The sequence below is a fragment of the Suricata suricatta genome, chromosome 15 (assembly GCF_006229205.1).
Source record: "Suricata suricatta isolate VVHF042 chromosome 15, meerkat_22Aug2017_6uvM2_HiC, whole genome shotgun sequence".
In the NCBI taxonomy this organism is placed as follows: Eukaryota; Metazoa; Chordata; class Mammalia; order Carnivora; family Herpestidae; genus Suricata; species Suricata suricatta.
Genome location: NC_043714.1, coordinates 76,601,492 through 76,622,441, shown reverse-complemented (window position 1 = coordinate 76,622,441; position 20,950 = coordinate 76,601,492).

Here is a 20,950-nt window from a genome sequence, read left to right as displayed (position 1 = left end):
TCAGCTCACAGGCCTCGGTTTCTAGATGAGGAGACAGGGGGACAGCACCTTAAAGAACCAGCTCCAGATCCGTCAGCTGTAAGTGGCAGAACTTGAATCCCAGCCCCCGCAGGCTGATCCCAGAGCCCACGTTCTCCACCAACGCCCGCACCACCGTCATCTCCGTACGTCTGCTGCACGCCGGGGGGGGGGGGGAGCGGGGACAACCCTGGAGCTTATCATTTAAACCCCACACCTCTGAGGCTGAGGCGGCCTACGTGGACCGCTTGCCCACGGTGTGGGGCGAGGGATGGAACCCAGATGGAGCCGGGATTGGAACCCAGAGCTCCAGATTGCAAGACGCGGCTCCCTGTGTGGCACTAGCGCTGCCCAGGCTGAATTCCGTGGTCGTCTCTTCCACACAACCACTTGGCATTTTATTTAAGTGGAATACACACTCAGAAAAAAATGTGTGAATCATAAGGGAACCGGCGTTTTTTTTACTTTATGAAGTAAATTCACCCACTTAAGTACCAGCCAGGTGGAGAAATAGAACTTCGCCAGCAGCCAGGCGGCTTCATGCCCATCGCCACCCCAGAGGCAGCCACCGTCCCAACGTCGTTTGCCAGGATAGAGCTTCGAAACTTCAGAGAAACTGACTCATATGCTGGGTAGCCTCACGCTGGCTTCTTCCTTCCAACGTTAGGTCTACGCGTCCGCCATGTTGCAGGTCCTTACCTCGTATCGCTGTGTTACTCGTCCGTGGCTACGCGGGAGAGCTAGCCGTCCTACTGACCGACAGTAGTACCATTTCTATCTTTCTGGTTTTTATAATTAGAGCTGCTATAAATCTTCATGGGCGTATCTTTTGACAAATGTACCCCAGGTTTCTGTCGGGCTGATATCAAGGAGCGGAGTTCTGGTCGCACAGAGTCTGCTCAGGAGTGGTAGTTTGGGGCAAATACTTCTTCAAAGGGGTTGCACCGATTTGTTGTGTATTTTGAGTTATTTCATATTTTAGCCAACATTTAGTATTGAAGACTTCGGCCATTCCACGGGTGGCCCTGCCCCGCGATTTGATGCGCCCTTTCCTGGTGACGAATGAGACTGAGCACACTTGTCTACTGTCCAGTTCGATACTATCCCTGTGACATTCCTGTTTCAGATATATGTGTCATCTGAAGAAATTGGGTTGCTTGTGTTTTTCCTCTTGATTGAGAGAAGTTCTCTTAAATATATTCTGAAAACGAGTCTCCTGATGGCTGCACAGTCTTCATTCTAACAACGTACAAAGTATTCATCTTCTGTTTCCTGGATAGTGGGGTCATGAAGGCGGTGCTCCACGGAACCTTCTGGAAGCTCTGCTGTTTTACTCTTCACAGTTATGCCTGACATCTCGCTGCAGCTGGTGTTCTTGGGTGGCTCTTAAACAGCTTGTGCACGATGTGAGGTGAGGGCTGACTCCCCCACGGACATCCAGTTGACCCAACATCATGAAGAGAGTACTTTTCCCCACCAATTTGTGCTTTGTCCAAAATGATAAGGGTTTTCTTTATGGAAAAGTTTCCACCTGCACATTCATTTTCTTTAAAGAAATAAAGGGTTGTGCTCATTGCTTCTCTTCAGAGAACTTTGGTTATCTGTGTACTTAAAGAATTTGTGAATTTTATCCAAATCGCAAGGTTTATTGGAGTCAGATTCATAGTATTTCCTCATCATCCTGTAAATATCTGTGAAATCTGTAGTGATGCCACCTTGATCGTTTCTGGTATTTATAATTTGTCTTCTCTCTCTCTCTCATCAGTCTGGTTAGAGGTGTACTGATTTTTTTTATTTTTCAATGTTTTTTTAATTTATTTTTGATACAGAATGACAGAGCATGAGTGGGGAGGGGCAGAGAGAGGGAGACACAGAACTGGAAGCAGGCTCCAGGCTCTGAGCTGTCAGCACAGAGCCCGATGCGGGCCTCAAACCAATGAACATGAGATCATGACCTGAGCCGAAGTCCGAGGCTCAACCGACTGAGCCACCAGGCGCCCCAGATGTGTACTGGTTTTAAGAAATTAGCATCTGGCTTCATTGAGCTTCTCTGTCCTTTTTCTGCTCTCTGTTTCATTGATTTCTTCCCTTACCTGGTTTCGTCACTTCCGCTTAATTTCTGTCTCGTGCGTTGTCTTCCTGGCTCTTCAAGGGGAGAGCGGAGAGCTTTGCTGTGAAAGCTTCTCTTCTAATATCGGTCTGTGAGCTATAAATTTCCTTCTACCTAAAGTTTTAGTGGCATTTTACAAGTTCTGATGTGCCCTGTTTTAGTTTTCATTCAGTTCAAAATACATTCTAATTTCCCCTTGGGTTTCTCCGTTGATGCCTCGGTTATCTGAACGTGTATTATTTGGTTTCCAAACATGTGGGCGCTCTCCAGAAATCTGTTTGCTATCGATCTCTAACTTAAGTCCATTGTGATTCCAGCACATGCTTTATACGACCTGAATCCTCTGAGTGCGTCGAGAGCCTGTGTTAATGGCCCGAAACGCAGTCTGTCTTGGTAAATGGTCCACGTGCACTTGAAGAGAATGTGTCTTATAAATGACACTCAGGCCAAACTGGTGGATAGTGTGGTTCAAGTCCTCTGTGTCCTTACCAGTCCCCTGTGCTTATTCCACCAATAATTGAAATATAGGTGTTCAAATCGCACTGTTTTTGTGGAATTGTCTATTTCCCTGATGTTACTAACAGTCAGTACTGAACCTCTGTGGCTGAGCGCTTACGCATGTAGGATCGGTACCACTCCTAATGAGCTGTCTCCTTTATCATTGGAGATGAGCTTTTAAATCCCTAGAAATGCTCTTGCTCTGAAGCCACGCTGTCTGGTACTGTGGCCGCTGCAGCTCTTTGTATGTAGTGGTTGTGGGGCGGGGAGTGCTAGCAGGCATGGCTTTCTCCAAAATGTGCCTTTTGATAGATGTCATTTCATTGCTTCCGTGTCTCCCCTCCCCCGCCCTCATCCCACGTGGAGGTTCGCGCCCCTGCAGCCTCGGCGGGCTCCTTTCATCCGTTCTGTCTCCTAGGTTCACTCTTCCCTCCGTCGTTCGGACACCCGGAGCATAGCCGGCAGGGCCGTCCCCCTGTCCCCACCTGCCACCGCGCCCGCCACCACGGTGCCCTGTGTCCGTTCTGAGTCACCCCCTGGGATGCTGTCAGCTCGGGGGGTACCTCCCGGCTCCGCACGCCTGCCCCGTAGGTTTGATCGCATAGCTGACTCTGTGGCTTTCGTCTTCTGGGTGTTTCTAGGAGCATGTTTGAGGTCTGCTCTGGGATCCTGTGGGATCCTGTGGCATTACTGGGAAGCAGTTGCATCCTCTCCAGTTTTCTCAGGCTGGTGGGGCTGGACCTTGGTCTAGAAGGAATTCTTCCCCGTGACTGAGGTCAGATTCCTGGATACCATTGCTTCTGAACCAGGAGGATTTGCAGCCTGACTATTCAGCAAGAAGTGCCCTTGACCTCCCTGCGCTGGGTGAGCCCTAGGAGTCGCTCTGATGCCCGGGGCCACTCTCCCCTCAGCCTGCGGGTGGGTCATTTCCTCATTGTGGTACCCATGCTATCTTACTTGCACATATGCTTTAAATTTTTTTAATGTTCATTTATTTTTGAAAGACAGAGGGCAGGGGAGGAGCAGAGAAAGAGGGAGACACAGAATCCGAAGCAGGCTCCAGGCTCTGAGCCGTCAGCCCAGAGCCCAATGCGGCGCTCACAGACCAAAAGATCATGACCTGAGCCGAAGTCAGAGCTCAACCGATTGAGCCACCCAAGTGTCCTTGTACGAATGCTTTAAATCCATGCTAAATTGTTATTATTTTTGCTTTAAAGTGTCAACTTAGCTTTTAAAAAATATTTTTATCGTTCAACAAAATGCAGACACAGAAAATCACACAAAACCGACCTGTGGCTTACAACGTGTTCCTAGGTGAGCGCCCTGGTCCCCGCCGCCCGTCTCAGCAGCGGACGTGCCCCTGAGCCCTACCTCAGCCAGGTCTCCTGCTCCCTCTCCTCACACCCCCACAAATAACCACTACCCCAATTTTCATGGTAATATCTTTTGTAAAAAAAATAATTCCATCATGAAAAGGTGCATCCTGATGTTACAGCTCAGTCTTGCCCAGTGTTTAACATGTGACACGCTCTTTACATTTCTTTCATTCCTCAAGGCCCTCTGGTTTTCCTCGTTCCTTCCCACTGTCTGCAGGGCGGCCCGATCCCTTTGACGCCCAGACCCCCCCTCCGTCTGGGTTTTGCTGATAGCGTCCCCAGCGCATTCCCCGGCCTTTGTGCGGCCGCACAGTAACTGCTGATCCAGAGACTGGGTCTGACTCGGGCTTAATCCTTTTCTGAAGACGTTATTTGGTGTGTGGCCAGACAGAGTGAGGTACATGATTTCTGATTGTATCTCCCTTTGCCACGTGAACAGCCCTAAGGCTGTTTTTTAAATGCCTGTGCCCACGAATTCATTTGGAGTTGCAAAGGGTGATATTTGAATTCAGTCATCTCTTTGGGTTACTATTTGTCAAGTGACTTTTCAAGAATTTAAGGAAAAAGTCATCTTACTTATCTACATACTTACCATTTCCAGTGGCACCTTTTTTCCTTTAGCTGGAAGAGAGCCTCTCTTTGTTGGGGGGGGCGTGATGGAGCCCCTCAGCTCTCACCTCTGTGAAAGTATCTTTATCTGACGCCCAACTTCGAAAGCGTTTTCATGGCTATAGAGTTCCCGGTCAACGTTTGGAGCAGCATTCCACCGTCTCCCGGCCTCAGTGTTTCTGCTGAGAAATCGGCTGTTATGTTTATCTTTGCCTGTGTCTCTCTCGTGCCCTGTCCCACGGGCACCTTTCACATCTTCCCTTTAGCTGTGCAGCTCGGCCATTTGGCTACAACACCACCAACCGTGTTTTCCTTTGTTGTTTACTTTGCTTGGTTTTGCTGAGTTTCTTGGTTTGATAGACTGATGTTCTCATCACATGTAGAGAAATTCAGGGAATAGAGACTCCATATTCTCCCGCCCCTCCCCCTTCTCAGTTATATACACCCTGCGTCACTCAGGGCTGCTCCGAGGGAGGATGCGGCTCAAACGCTTATTTTCAGTTGTTTACTCCAAACTTTAGTTTATTCAAACTCATAGCAATTCTGAACAACAACAACAAAACTCAAATCAATAACCTGCCTTCAGGTTAATGGTCTTTCTTGTTTAACAGTCAGACGAGCTTTTCCATTGCATGTAGACCTGACAGCTCTCCTAAAACTCCTCAACCGCTTCACTCACTGCATCCACTCACACCCGCCGATACTTCAGCAGAGCTTTCACACGTGCTGGAAAGCTCTTTCCTCCTCGTTTTAACATGCAGAGCACATATGGATATGTTTTTATGACCTATTTTTTTCCTTTTGACCTTGTATGACAAATTCCTGCTTCATCTCACATCTGATCATTTTTGCTTTCGTTTTTTTTAACTGAAATCTAACTGACCTGTAACGTTGCACAAGTGTAATGTGTGTGCAACTTGTTGGCCTGATGCTTTTATATATTGCAATACGATTACCACCAGAGCGTGAGCAGACCCCTCTCTCATGTCGCATAATTATCATTTCCTTTTCATGCCGGGAACAATTAGATCCAGTCTCTTAGCAACTTTGAAGTTTAGGATGCAGTATTGCTGGCTGTAACCCCCGTGCTCTACGTTAGAGCTTCGGGATTACTCATCCACCAAATCCAGATATGTGTCCTTAAATAACACCTCCCCGATTTGCACACCTCCCTGCCCCGTGGGGATTTTTGTTTTTACCGTGGACTTTGTGGATGAAGAGTTGTAGAGTCTCTAGATTCTGTCATCTTGTCTAAGAGTGTTACATTTTGTTCCAGAAGGTAACGTCGTCCTGGTCCTCTGGTTATGTCTTAGGGTGCCATGTCGGTCTTAAGATGCGGACCTGGGTCCTAAGCCCCTGATGGGGTCTCAGGCGGTGCCCCAGGGGCTCCTCAAGGCCCTCTGAGGGCGCTTCTGTGGCACTGGCTCTCCGCACGGCCCTCCCTGCCCCTTGGCTCTCATCCGGGTGGAGTGCCCTTGACTTGCCCTAAGTATGTGCAGTATAGGCGCCAAGAATTTCATGGGAGTATGTGTATAGATTTGGGGTAATTTCCTCCAACCCAGGTTTTTCTCCTTCAATTTCCCAGTTTCTTGGCAGTCCTAAATGTTGACATCTGACTTCCCAACCCAATAAGATGGCGGATTTCCTCTTGAGCTCTAATCCGATTGTGCCTGGGGATTCATTCCCTCAGCAGCACAGCCAGACGGACATGGAGCCTGCCTGGACTGATTCCCCTACTTCTGGGCTGTGTCCCATTGGTTTCTGGTCTTGCTGCCTCTCCAGCCTTTCGACAGTTTTTGTGTTTTCTCGGGATTTAATCATTGTCATAGACCTATCCCATTGGTCTATGTGTACGTCTTTAGCCAGCACTACTCTGTTTTGATTGTTGTAGCTGTGCAGTAAGTTTTTAAATCAGGAAGCATGGTCTTCCAAGTTTCTTCTTCTCTTTCAGCATTGTTTTTGGCTATTTAACATCCCTTGAGATTCTGTATGGCTTCTAGGATGGGATTCCCTATTTCTGCAAAAAAGAGAAAGTCATTAGGATTTCAATAGGCTTTGCCCTGAATCTGCGGGGCACTGTGGGCAATACTGACATTTCAACGATGCCAAGTCTGGTGATCCATGAACATGGGATGCATTTCCATATATTTGTGTCGTCTCTAATTTCTTTAAGCAGTGCTTTGTGGCTTTCATTGTACAAGCCTTTTGCCTCCTTGGTTAAATCTATTCCTACGTGTTTTATTCTTTCTGATGCTGTTGTAAATGGAAATTTTTTCGTAATTTCTTTTTCACATCGTCCATTGTGTTTAGAAATGAAGCTGGTTTTCGTGTATTGACTTCACTCACTTTTATAAAGACACTGTTGCTGTATCTTCTCTAAGATTTATAATTGTTATGATTAGTCTAGTATGAGCGTTCCTGCCATTTGGGGAAGTCGGGAAGTCCTCACATATCTGTATCTCACATATATACCTTCATGGTTATCATGCACATATTTTTCCTTTCCTTCGCTCTTTATTTTCCTTCCCAAGTTACCTTCCACTTCAGGCCCTTTCCTTCTGAATTCAGAACTCCCAGCAGAAGGCTCCCCAGGCAGCTTTACTGGTGCTTGGGGGGTGCTGGGCGGCCATGGCCACTCCTCCCCTGCACCCAGCAGGGGCCTCTCCAGGGAGCCCTGGGTCACCAGCTCGGGCCCTTCCCAGGGCCCTCCTCCCCAGAGCTTGTTCTCTGGTCTTTAGTATTCCGTGTGCATCTTGGTGGGCGGTCCCCTGGAAACAGTTGATGATTGTTTGTGTTAAAATCTCTCGGTTCTGATGTGTGGTTTATGTCTCCTGACTGGGTCCCAACTTCTGTGGTTCTTCATTTCAGTCCTTGTCCTTGCCAGTCACTGTCATCCTTCCCAGCTCTCAGTGTGGTTATATAGGGTCTCCAATGCATGGATGTCTCTTCAAGCATCCATCCGCGAGCCCGTGTCCTGACCACACGTAGGTCAGTGTCTACCGCCCTTGTGTTTCTTTCCCGTCAGGTTGTCCTCAGACAGGTGTGCCTGACATGTTGCAATTGAGTGCTGACATCACTGGAGGGCCTGGGTGAGGCCTCGAGTGGGTGTCGTGTCCTCCTTCTCAGCTGTGACAGCAGGACATCGTGTCTTCCAATCAGGGACTGAGGCTGGTCTTGGGCTTTGCAAAGACTGGCCTTGATCTGGTTGGTCATTGCTCCCAGTCTGCACTGCGGGGGCCCCCACTGGAGCATGAGGTGCCACCGGGCTCTGTGTCCGGTTTGCCTCCCGTGCCCTGTGAGACTCTGACGCTTCTCTTGGCTTCTTGGCCTGAGCAAGTGCTGCGTACGAGGCTTCTAGGCCTCTTACGACCACAGGAGGCTGGGGTTTGGCAACTGCCCCGAAGGGAAACCTTCGTGCAACACGGTGGGCTCACTTCTCTGAACTTCTCTGAATCTCTCCTTCTTGTGGACTGTGGTCCCTCAGGACCTCCTGCCTGGAAAGTCCTAAAGTCCTCCCTGGTCTTCCAGACCCACAGGACCCCCTTTTGTACCTCTCTGCTTGGACTCTACGCTCTGCCCAGCAAATCATAAATGTCCTCAGAGGGAGCACGTTTACCTAGTCTCCTCTGTTCCCTCCTCTCGGGGATGTGATCCTGGCTGTCTTGGTCACACTCCAGCACCTTCAGACGGTGGTTTCTCTTACCTCTTATCCGGCCCTAATGGCCATTATCTGTGGGAGTTGGTCTGCATAACATATTCTATAAGTAGAGGGCATCTGTTTCCTACAATTGACTCTTCCTCATAACCAGACTACACACTTCCATGGTCTGGTTTTCCCCATATTTTCAATTTCACACAACCTACTTTGGTCCTAAGCACACTCTGGGGGTCCAGCAAACACCATTTTGTGTAGAAAACAAAAACGAAAGCAATTACTTGGATAATTTCAGTAAAAATCATCTGGGTTGTGTTTATCCAGGCTGCCTGTACCAAGTTGGGAGAAAACAAGGAACAATTTGGCAGCGTTCTGGAGTGAAGACAGCACACAAATATCCCGAGGTCCCTGGATAAATGTCATCTGAGTTCTGTCCTGGCCAACAACTGAGCCCCGTTTCACCGAGTCTCCGTGTGTGAGCACCGTGGCCCCCTTAAACTGGGGGCCTCCAGAGCTGGAAGTTCCAAGAGGAGAGGCAGGTGCATCACCCTCAGAGGTGAGAGAACACACTCGTGGGGTGCCCATGTGCCCCCAGTGTCACGGGATGGATGTCCCCTTCCAGGGTCATCTTGGCCATCAGGTGCCAGTTTGGAGGGCAGACAGACCTGGTCCGGGTCCCTGTCCTGGTCTGAGGGGCTCTGCCGAAGCCACCAGCCTTGTGGTGTATGCACTGCCTAAAGGCAAGAACAGACCCCACCTCAGAGCTTAGTCATGAAGATAAAAGGGACAGTGAGCAAAGCCCAGGTCGTCACCAGCACTGCCGTGGGCCGTGTTTCCTCCCGTCTGTCTCCTAAGCTATGCCCTGCCCAGATCCCACAGAAAGGCATGCCCTCCCCTCCTGGAGCCTGGTGGCACTCGGCATTCACACACCTGGCCCCATCCAGTCTTGGGCTGAGGGCCGGGCACGGAGCAGGTGCCCAGCACAGCCCTGCTGAGTGAAAGCAAACTTGTTGGTGTGCAGAGTCCGTGGGTGGGCGCCTTCCCTGGGCGGGGACGTGGGCCCACCGAGGAGGTGCCGAACGTGGGAAGTTCAGGTGAGTGGTGCCCCAAGGGCCATCTGCCCTCGGTGACAGTGACCGTGCATCTAGGTGGAGGGTGGAACTTGAGAGGCGGGGTCCGGGAGGAGGAGCAACACGAGGCGGAATTCAGAGCCTGGCTGTGGCGGTCGCATGTCTGTCCCCGGAGGGACGTGTGAGCCTCGGGAGGAGGCGCCACACCTGTGGATGAGCAGGGAGCCCGAGAGTATCAGGTGTGCGCGCTGTCTGCGCCCGGAGACTCACTTGTCTTCTGTCTTCCACACAACGTCGGCCTCTGGACGCTAGTTATGTGGACTTGAGCTTCAGGGCCCAGCTCTTGCCGTCCAGGCTCTGAGGAGAACACAGGAGACACTAGCCCGGACTGAGTGAGAGCCGCGGAGGCAGTCGAGGGCTACCTTGCAGCCACAGTTCTCAGAACAGCACTGGGCACCTTGTCACCAGCTCCGTCCCCTGCCGGCTCCCGGCTCCCCCTCTGTGCGCATCCGCAGCCCGTGGGTCCCCTCACCCAGGCCGTGGATCCCCTCACCCAGGCCGGGTCCCCTCACCCAGGCCGTGGCGCCGCCCAGCCCTTCCCACCCCCAAGGAGGAAGGCCTAATTCCCCAGCGCCTGTGGTCTGCGGGGCAGGCAGGACGCTCTGGAGACACAGGCTGTGGAGGGCCAGCGGCGGGCACTGACATGGTGGAGCCTGCGGGACTGGGGGCCCAAGCATGGCTTCCTTGCCCGGACTCCACCCTGCTCCGTTGCCCTTTGGAAGGCCACTCTCCCCCTGCGCACTTTACCTGCTCAGAGCAGCAAAGGAGAGCAGAGGGATGCCACCGTGAACCAGCCTGCTGGGAGGACACAGGGTTTGCTGTCCCCAGGGCCCACCGTGAGCGCCAGCCCGCTGCCTCTGGCCCTGCCCCACCTCTCCCGGCAGACGCATGAGCTGGGAAAGTCGGACCAAGATGCTGTCCGGCACACGGAACTGCCACGGGTGGGGGGCTTCGCACACGCTGCGTGGGGGCCTTGGGGGGAAGGCTCTCTCCTCCACCTCCTGCTGCGGTGACCTCGGATCACCTGCGAGGCGCGCCTAGTGTCCTCCAAGAGTATGCGGCCCCTGGGCTCCTCCTCTGCCTTCAGGTCCCTGCCAGCAGGGAGCGCCAGGGGCCATGCACAGGAGCAAGGACTCCCCACTTCCTTCTCCCCCGCCCCTGCTGCCAGCCCGACCCCCCCTACTTCAGACCAGGAGCCCCTCAAGGCAGACGGTGCTGGGGATTCATATCAGGGTGCCCCACCCACGGTCGGCGTCAGGCTGCCTCCACCACAGGGCCCCCCGGCAGAGACCAGAGAGGTCAGTGATGAGGCGCCGGACGGTGCTCTGCTGCCCAGAGGGTGCGTGTGGTCCTGGGAGCAGTCCTTCGGCCGGAGCGGGGCGCCCTGGTCCCTGCCGGCCAGAGCCCCTGGGCGCCGTGCTCGGGAGCCCCGGTCGTCTGGGAAGCGGGCTGGGAGAAGATCGCCCGTCCCCCGCTCTGGCTCGGGGTGGGGTGGCTCCCCGTGTCTTCTGGATGCCATTCAGCGTTCTGACCCCTCCGGCCCCAGAGGACAGCTCTCTCTCCCCCGTTACTTCTCGTGGAGACGTGAGCACCGAGCGCTCTCGCCTGAGTGCCAGGCCCAGCAGGAACAGGCCCCCACGCACCGCTGCTAGTGGACACGCAGACGCCGGCCCCAGCTCTGCCCTCCCTGCCCCGCCCCTGCAGCAGATTTTTCTGACTCTTTTCTATGCTGGATTCTCCTTCTGATGAACAGAAATTACAGCCCTAAGCCCCGGGCTGGCAGCTGCACGCAGGAGAGCCCAGGGGTCACGTGGGACAGGCCGGGTGTCCAGCACCGCAGAGATGGGGTCAGCCCTGGAAGAGAAGCCGCCTGACCCCAGGTCTACACTCCAACCGCATCGGTTCACGTCGTGGTCCTAAAACCACAGCCCTGAGCAGACGGAGTGGCGCGTAGACCCGGGTTTCACTTTCCGTGTGGGTGAAGCGGCCTCTAGGAGACATTGGGGCAGGGAGCCGCTGTCCTGTGCAGCTGCGGCTGCAGGTGAGCCTTGAGCAATGGGGCGGGGCCAGCGGGCGGGACTCACTTGAAGCTCCCGCACTGACTGCACACAGACCTGGATGAATAAAGATGTGCCGTTGTTGCAGGAGATTCATGACTGTTTTCAAGTCCTAACTCCCTCCCGTGGGACCGGACACTGCCCTCGGCCAAGGGCGCGGCCGTCTGTTACCAGGGCTGGCAGGGCTGTGACCGCCTGGCTGTCTGGTGGAGGGTGCGGACAGAGCAGCAGGCACCTGGCATGCTGAGCAGGGGCCTCGGGAAGCACGAGAGGCTTCCTGCTCCATCTTCCTCCTCCCATCAGCCCCCAGAGTCCGCAGATCCAGAGAGAAGGCAGAGACGCGCAGGCAGCTCTGACCCCCCAACCCCCACCCCGCAGCCAAGCTCAAGCTGCCAGGCAGGGCTGGCCCAGCGGAGCCACAGGTGCCCTCGTTAGCAAGACGCAAATCGCTCCTTATCGTGAGCCTCCGGGGTCGCTTGTTAGGCACAACTCCCATAGCCGTCGCTGACCAATACGCCCATTCTCGTGAGTAGAATAACCAAACATTGCACAGATGAGGGTTCTTCCTTAATTTATTTATGAATTCAGTACATTATCTGGTCAAACCCTCGGAAGGAATTTTTGGAACTTGAAAAATGGATTCTAAATGACATTTTAGAAAAATAAACTCTATGAATAGCTTAACACATCTTGGAAAAGATGAGCAAGTCTGGGCTTGGGAAAGCTCACTTCCTCGTGTGCGGGATGCGGAGCAGGAGCGAGGCGTGGGGGCGGAGGAGGGTCCCCGCGTGGGCAGGAAGCGGGGAACGGTAACGAGCATTTGGGGAAGGGCAGGTTGGCTACTAGCATGAGGAATCGGGCACTTCTTCACGGAGCAGCACGGACCAGGCCTCCCTTGTTCGTCTGCAGATGAGTCCAGTGCAGACACAGGAAAGGCAGCAAGGCAAAGCTAGCTTTAAAAATGCAGGAGCGTATCTTCGTGGCCTTGGGGTCAGGAGCATTCTGTTCACGGAGACCTCACTGGCAGCGGCCGCGAGAGAAGTGACCGATGAATTTTGTCATGTCGGAGCCAACCGTCTCCCCCGAGGGGACGACACGGAGAGGGCGCCGAAGGGCGAGGCCGGCGCGGAGCGGGTGCCTCACGCAGGGACGGCAGGACCCTTTCCGGTGTCCTGACGGCAGGAAGCAAAGGTCACGGGATGCGGCAGAAAGTGAGCGTCAAACACAAAGAGGGAGTTCACGGAAGCTGGGCCCTGCTGGCCAGTCAGACGCAAGCGGACGGCGAATACCACTAATCAGAAAACTCAGACAAGGTGCCGCGCTGTGGCCACCAGGGTGACAAAGTCAGAGTTTGTGACAACAGACTCTGCAGCCTGGGGCACAGAGGCAGAGCCTGAAGGCCGGCGTGCAGGTTCTTCATGAGGTCACACGTCTGTCCGTGTCAGGACTGGCTAGTCCCGGGGTCCCCAGAGGGCGTCACAGCTGAGGATGCCAGTGGGGCAGCCGGAGGCCGGGGACGCGCTGGTGCCCTTCTCTCGAGGAACGGCTGCAGGGACAGGAGGCGGGGACGGGTCAGGGGGTGGGGCTGGCTGTACCGGGAAGGACCCGACCTGATCTCCAGACGGCCGTTCCCGGGCCCAGCATCCCTGCCCCCTGCTGTCGCATGGCCAGGATCAGCCACGGTCACAGGGGCCCTCCCTGGGCAAACCAGCCTGCACCCCGGAGGTCGGGAGGAGGGGCCAGGGGCATCGTCTCCCCCCACCTCCTCTGTGTCTCGGAGCCCTACTGGTCCAACAGAAGGAGTCCTGCCTCAGTTTCCTCAGTGCAAGGTGGGGGTCCTGGCAGCTCTGAGCCCAGCCAGCCTGTCTGGGGACCTGAACAGCCAACCCAGCGCCCAGAGCCCCGCCTCCCAACCTGCAGCCTGTCACCGGCTGGTCTTCCGTGCCCGGTAGTAGGTCTCCTCACCCGGCAGGACCCGGTGTCCCAAGGACTTCCCTGCCATACGCCTGGCTCTGCCTCCGGCCCGGTGCTGCTGAGCACGTGGGTTTCCCAGAGAACCCCGACAGGGCCCGAACCCCGAGGCCACGTCTGGGGGCAGGAGCTGTGGAGGGGGCCACATGCGCAGCCAGCGGGTCAGGAAGTGCCGTGGAGCATTTCTGGCTGGAGATTCAGCAGGACACGCAGTGGGGCTGGCGACATCTGACACATAGTGGATTTTTCCGTCTGTCTCCCTGCGGAGGGTCAGCCTCACGTGTGTGCTGGGCTCAGAGCTGACACGCAGCTGGGCTGGGCTGATGGCATCATGCCCCTTCCCCTTCCCTCTGCCAGGAGCCCTACGGGTTGGAATCTGCCACTTTGCCTCATGTGCAGCCAATACCTGGACGCCATGTATCTTTCTGTCGAACTTGAACCCTCAGAGGTGTGAGCTTGCAGCTTCTGGGGCCACCTTGCACATGTGCTGCCTAAAAGTGGAGCAAACATGGAGAAAGACAAAGCCAGAGACTGGGCTCCAGTGACATCGTCTGAGCTCCTGGATCCCGCGAGGCCTGAAGCAGGACACCCTTGACTTCTCAGCCCTTGTCTGAGCCCCCGCATTCCTCCCTCCCTCCCTTCTTCCCTCTGTGCGTTCCTTCCTTCCTACCTTGTGTGTGTGTGTAAAACCTGTTTTACTTTGCTTACTGTCACTTACAGCAGAGAGAGTCCTAATTTATTCATCGGGTAAATGCACCATCGTCTCCCTGACCTACACGGGCTCCTGGGTGAGGCTCCGGTCAGACCTTCCTTCCTTGGGTCAAGCGTTTCCCAACCATGACTGGGAGTCCGGGGCTCCCATTCGAATGACCTCTTTGTCTTGTCTGGGTGGGCGTGGCCGAGAGGGCCTGTCTGTGCTAAACCCAACACCCTGAGCAGCACGTTGGCTCCGCGGAGGAAGGACGTGGCAAAGCCGAGAGAGGAGGTGCCGCCCTGATGCAGGTGGGTTCCTGCCTTGGGGAGGATTCGGCGGAGCCCGGCTGACAGTCGCTGGGATAGGAAAGGGGCTGAGGTGGCCCGGGGGCCCCTCCCAACTCATGCGCCCTAAGAAGCATCCGGGCTCAGGGGCATTTTGCATGTCCTTCCTGTGTTTGCTGGATTCCTCTACATGCAAATAAAGCTCCTGTGCCCTCACGCTGGCGGAAACGTGTCAGAATCCGGTGGGTGCAGCGACCACAGCCCACAAGGGTCCCCTGCTCCGAGCTGGCATTTTACAAAACGCTGTTGCGGCTGAACGTCTGAACATGTGGCTGGCAGGCCGGGGGCTCGAAAGAGGACAGATGGACGCTGGCCAGGCCCTGGCTGTCTCCTGCCGTCTGGTGTAGCCGCCATCCTGGGGCTCCCGGAGGCACGGATACGACGCGGCGGCAGCAATTACCCGCCCTGGTCTGCGCACAGCACCTCACGGCGAGTGCGCGTCTGCTTCTCTGGTGAAAGCATATTGTTGCCTGTTTCCAGGATGATAAATGCTGCAGGGAGAAGCGGAGAAGCCAGGGCTCCGGTCCAGAACTTTCTAAGACCCCCCCGCTTCCCATGGGTGGATGCCCATGGTCCCTGCTGTTCTGGAGGGTGGGGCTGAGTGGCCGTCTGGGGGGCAGGTTCTCGAGGGCAGGAGGTCACGGACGACCCCTGTCTTGGCGGTTGGAAACAGGTGTGAGAGGAGGGACACGGAGGGGCCCTGAGCGTGTGCCTGGGCTTTCTGTCTGGGTACAGAAGACCCTGGGCCCTGGGGGGAGCTGAGCACCCCCGAGGGAACGTGTGCAGGCGTGTGCACACGCGGGGCACACAGGTAGACATGTGTATTCGTGTGGGAGTGCTTGTGTGTGCGCATACGGGCACGCATGTGCACATGTGTATGGGTAGCTGGAGCCCTCAGTGTCCTGGCGGTGGACCCAGCAGGTGACCTCTGGCTTCTGGTCCCCCTTGCAGTGGGTCAGAGTGGCCAGCGTCCGAGCAGGAGACGCCGTTGACGCGAGTCACTGCTGACAGGCCTGGTGTGGGCACAGGACCGAGCTCGGGGGCGTGGGGCTGCTCCTCGGTGTGGAGTCAGCGCACTCTTGTGCACCTCCCACCGGGCTGCCGGATCCCCGCGGGGGTCAGCACCTCCACAGCAAGGCAGATGCCCAGGGGCTCATGGGCTCTCATGCCGCAGCCTCCAGGAGGCCGACCCAAGCCCGAACCCAGGTCTCCGAGTCCTGGGTGGCGGGAAGTGCTGGACTTCGAGACGGCCCCCAGCTTGCTCTGTGCATTGCTTCCTGGTCTCAGCTTCCCCATCATTATACAAGGAGAGTAGACTGGCCTAGATTGTCCAATCTGCTGTGAGTCCCAGCCCCTGGGAGGAGCAGGTCTCCAGCCAAGTATGGCCGTAGCCCCCTGCCCCCTGCCTGCACCCTGGCCACGCCACCTGCCCTCGAGTGGTGCAGCCTGGGCGCAGAGACTGTGCAAACCCAGTGCTGGCTTCTCCTGTGGTGTCTCAGAGCTGACCAGCCCCTCCCTGCCAGACTGCAGAAGCTTCCGGATCTTTTCCTCTACTGCTCTGGGCAGGAGTGAGTTTGTTATTGAAGTAGATTCGCAAACACCTAGAAAGTGGGGAGTTTGGGGCTGAAAGGGCCCCCGTTCCCTGGCCTCCCCACCAGCCTGGTCACGCTGCTGAGCCCTTCCCAGCGGCAGGCTGGGGGCCTGGGCCTGGGGCGGCACCCTCCTCTGATGGGGTGGCTTCGGGAGCTGGGCAGTCCAGGCGGAGTCCCAGCACTCTGGGCCCGGCACCTACACCTGTGGTCTCTGATGCTGGGTGTGCAACCCACACCTCCCTTTCTTTAACGTGATTTTAATTACTTGAGTCTCTAGGGGAAAATGTTTCCTAATTGAAACACAGGTGCCTTTCTGGGCAGGTTCCAGCCTCCAGGGAAAGGGGCCCTGGCTTTCCGGAAGCCTCCAGTTTCTCGTGGGAATGCTCAGCCTCGGGTGAGGACTCTGAGGGCCCCCAGCAGGGGTGCGGGGGCTGGGGGTCACAGCTCTCTGCCCCTCCCCCTTCTATGCTCTCTGCTCTCATCTGCCGGCTGGACCTGAGGGCTGGAGGTGGTCGGTGAGGTGTGGCCCGTGCCCCTCCCGTGGCGGAGCACACACAGCCCAAGTCCCCTGCTCCAGGCCACCTCCAGCGGCTACAGAAGGCTCCCAGGCAAGCATTGATGGTCCGCGCTGGGTCCCCAGGGGCAGCGGGGGGCGGGGCCAGGAGAGAGCGTGGCCGCACCCTGCCTCCCACCCACCCTTCTCGGAGCCTCACTTGTTCCCACCCCTCCCTTCCCTCACGCACTCATGATCTCTGAACCTGTTCCTAGCCCAAAGCCATTTTTCTTAAGCTTTGGGCTCAGACTGACTCGGCTTTGCTGCTTTGTTGGACCCTTTTCAAGCCGTGTGACCTTGGGTCCGTCAGGCAACCGCTAAGAACCTCGGGTCCCTGAGTGCTGACGTGGGGCAGCTGGACGGCGGAGGAAGAGGCTCTCCCAGCTGGACGGTGGGGGCCCTCACCCCACCCCCGGCGGGCAGGTGCCAGCTGGTCCTGGCTCTGGGGGCCGTCCAGCTGCAGAGGTGATGTGCGTGCATGGGGGGAAGAGCTGGGGGCCGCCCGCCCAGGGTGGGGGGAGGAGGGAGAGGGCATGTCTGGGCAGAGCCGGGCAGTGAGCCGGGGGAGCAGGTGCAGGGGACCCGGGCAGCGGGCACGGATTCTGGACGTGGGGGAGGGGCCCCTGGTGCTCCTCGCACACTCCGACCGGGCCTCAGAGTCCTCCCCGTGGGCAGCGGAGGGGGGGCAGGGAGGACGGCACTGGCGGCTCCGGCCTGCTGCCCACACCCAGGCAGTTAGTGGTCCCCGCTCGCCAGGGGCCGTGTGGAGGGGCCAGTCACCAGGCACGGCGGCTGAGCCTGCCCTCTCCCAGGGAGCCTGGTGATGAGGACCCACCCGCCTCTCCCCCACACGCGTGGGAACCAGGAGGTGACTCCGCGCAGCCTCACTTGGGTGCGTAGAGCTTCCTGTGACCGCCAGCCCCTGTCCCGTGGTGGGGCTCGGGTCCAGCCTCTGGCTTTCAGGAGCGTGCCCAGAAGCCAGGTGGAGGGGCTCCGGCCCTGGCCACGGAAAGAACGCAGTCTCGGTGGCTTGGAGTGGGCCGGCGGTGAGGGCAGCCCAGACCCTGGGGAAAAATAGGAGGAGAGGGAGGGGTCGGGACCGTGGACACCCCCCTTGCCCCATCCGCTCGGCAGGGCGCCCCTTCTTCCAGCCCAGACCCTGTCGAGGGCCCTAGCTCAGCTGGGACAGCGCCCACCTTCCTGCCGTCCCCGCGATTCCCCCTAGGCCCAGAGCAGCCTCCTGGGGTCGCAGACACAGCCCCTCCTGTGGTCTGAGCTGGGTGACCACAGCCTCCGGCAGTGAGGGGACCACGGCAGGTGCTCAGCCAGGGCCCGGGCTGCCCCCTCCTTCCAGACGGAGAGTTTCTGGGCAGAGGCTGCAGAGACGGCTGGCCCCCACCCCGCAGACTGGGGGTGGGCTGGGGGTGGGCTGCAGGCTCGGACCCAGGCAGGACATGCACGGCTGGCGGCGGATGACACACAACCTCGGGTCCCGAGGGAGGGGAGAGGAGGCGAGCCCCGCCCGCCACAGTGCCTCGGTTTCCGGGGCGGCTCAGGTGGGAGGAGACAGGGTGGCAGCCTCCCCGCATGTGAGGCTCTGCTCCTCGCCCTTCCTGGCAGAGGCCCAAGCACTCTGGGCGGCTTGGAAAGGCCGGAAGCCTGTGGGGCGTCATCAGGGAAACGAGAGTGGGCAGGAGCGGTGGGCAGGCTGCAAGTGGCCGTGAGGCTGGGCACAGGCAGGGCCTGGGGGGCTGTTAGGTTCAGCTCTCGGTGACACCCTGGACGGGGGCGACAGCAGTAACCGGACCCGAGGGCCCTGGCTGTCAGCCGTCGGGAGGGGAGATGGAGACGGCTGGGGGGACAGTCTGACCTCTGCCGCTCTCCGGGGCAGGCTGGAGAAGGCAGTGAGCCCCGCGGCCACCTCCCCGCCAAGGGCTGGGACCAATCTGCTCCACCAGGACGAGAGCCTGACTGGCTGTTTGGGAAGAGAAAATGCACGAGAAAAGTCCGTGCTCCCCGGACTGCGACACGGTCTTTTCTCCGGGTCAAGGTTTTCCCATGGACTTCATGGCTCTTGGGGTCACTGAGGTGGAAAGGTGGATGGGGTGCCTGTCCCTTTGGCCCTGGGCTGGGGCTGCTGCGCTCGCCTGGCCTCACGGGCCACTTCATGCCGGAGGGTCCACCCCTGCTGTCCAAGCCCGAGACAGGGCTGAACTGTGTCCCCAGAGCCACACCCGAGTCCCACCCCAGGGCCTCAGGGTGACTGCTCGGAGGTGGGCCTTTGTGGAAGCAACTGAGGTCAAGGAGGGCCCTGGGGGCCCTGGTCCAGGCTGACAGTGTCCTCACAAGAAGGGGAGAGCAGGATGCAGACACGCAGCAGGGGTGACCACAAGAGGACACAGGCCAGGGAGAGTCCTCCGGAGGCCTGGGTCTCAGACCCGCAGCCACTGCAGCCACCGCAGCCACCACAGCCAGGGGGAGCCCCGTTCCTGTTGTCTTGCCCCCTCTGTGGGTTTGTTACGGGACCCCCACAGGCTGGCACAGAGATGGAGGCTCACAGGGGCCGGACGACCAGCTCAGGGCTCCGGGCCCCGCCTGCCGCCCGCCAGCTTCCCGGGGGTGGCATTCAGTTCCATCCCCACCGCGTTGGCTCTGCCGTCTCACAGCTCCTGCTGGCGGGACGCTCACCGCGTGGCTGGAGGACAAATGAGGCTGGAGTGGGGGCTCCGGACTCGGACAGTGGCCCCTGTTCGTCCAGCCAGGCACGGGCATGTGTGTGTGCACACGTGTGTGAGCCTGTGTCATGTGCATGTGTGGGAGGGTGTGTGCACACCCCGGGGAGCTGGGGGAGGTCCCACCCCTCATCAAGGGGCGTGGCCCCAGGGGTGGTCGGGTTCTGATGGGCGGGCACCCAGCACCCCCTCAGCCAAGAGGATGGGGCCCCGCGGGGCAGGACCGGGAGCCGCGGCAGGGCGCTGTGACGGGAAGGGCCCGGGGGCCAGGGCCATGGGATTCCATTTCAGTTAAAATGGAAAACAGATACATAGGCTCGCCTGTGCCGGTGCATGAAAGAGAAACCAGGTCAGATAAGTGCCATTTTGGGGCAGAGGGAGGCTTGGGGGTCTCTGTGCACAGGCCTGTCTTCTCTGGATTCTTCAGAGGGCGAATGACTTGTGTCCTAGAGAAGCCAGGAAAGGGCGGAAGAACGGCCAGAACTCACGGGACAAGCACGTGGGGGGCCTTGGGGGTGGGGGGCCGGGCCTGGATGGGGGGGCAAAGGGACTCAGAGGCCAGAGCCCTGGGGGGACGGAGTCCTTCCTCATTCTGGGAGTGTGGGCGCTGAGGAGGCCGAGAAGGAGGAGCCGGAGTGTGAGGGGCGTCGGGAGTGCTCGGGGCAGAGACCACGCAGGCCCGGTGTGGGGGCTGCCCGGGGCCGGGACCCCACGTGCGGGGCCTTTCCAGTCACTCCCGTCGCCAGACTCTGGCCACAGCCCGCTCCCACCCACTGCCGCCCTGCCCATAGCTCCCAGCCACGCCCAGGCCGGCCCCCCTTCTGCTGCCCCCCTTCAGCCCTGTAGGGCCTTCCTCAGCTTCCCCAAGAAGACCCAGCCTGGCGCCAGGCTCGCCGTGGCCTCCACAGCAGAAGCGGGTCGTTGACTTGTTCTCACCCCATTTCAGGACACGCGGGAAACCCAGCCAAGGCCCTTCGGCAGAGATCACAGCACCTCCGACCTGCTTCCCACACCAGTCACCTGGGGCAGGGGTCCAGCTGGGCAGGGGTCCAGCGGGGGCAGGGATCCAGTGGGGGCAGGGGCTGGGGCAGGAGTCCAGCGGGGGCACGGGCAGGGGCAGGCCCAGTGCACTGCTCAGACTGCCCTGCCGCGGGTCTGGGCAAGCCCCTGCCCCACTGTGGACCGCAGTCTCTCCACCTACACATGCAGGGTGGTTGGAGGGATCACCAGTGGGGCCCAGCCTCGCAGATTGGCGCACAGCGGATTTTCTCGATCTCAGCGTCCACGTCTGGGGCAGATCGCACCTCATGAGAGCCGACCTGTGTGCTCCCTGTAGGGACTGAGCAGTGTTCCTGGCGCCCCTCCCCCGCCATGCAGCTGCAGATGCTCCCAAACAGCCCTCGCGTCCGCTGGGGGCAGAGTGCCCACCCCAGGTGCCCAAGGCCTTGCCTCGCGGCTCCAGAGGACCCTGGATCTGTATGCAAACTCTGCGCGCACTGGCACCTTCCTGGAGAGATCACCAGAGGTTATGAGACCCTAAAGGGGTGTGTGTGCCCACCCCACAGCGTGTGGTGGCCGGCGTGCGGGCGGATGGCCCCCAGCGGCGTGCCC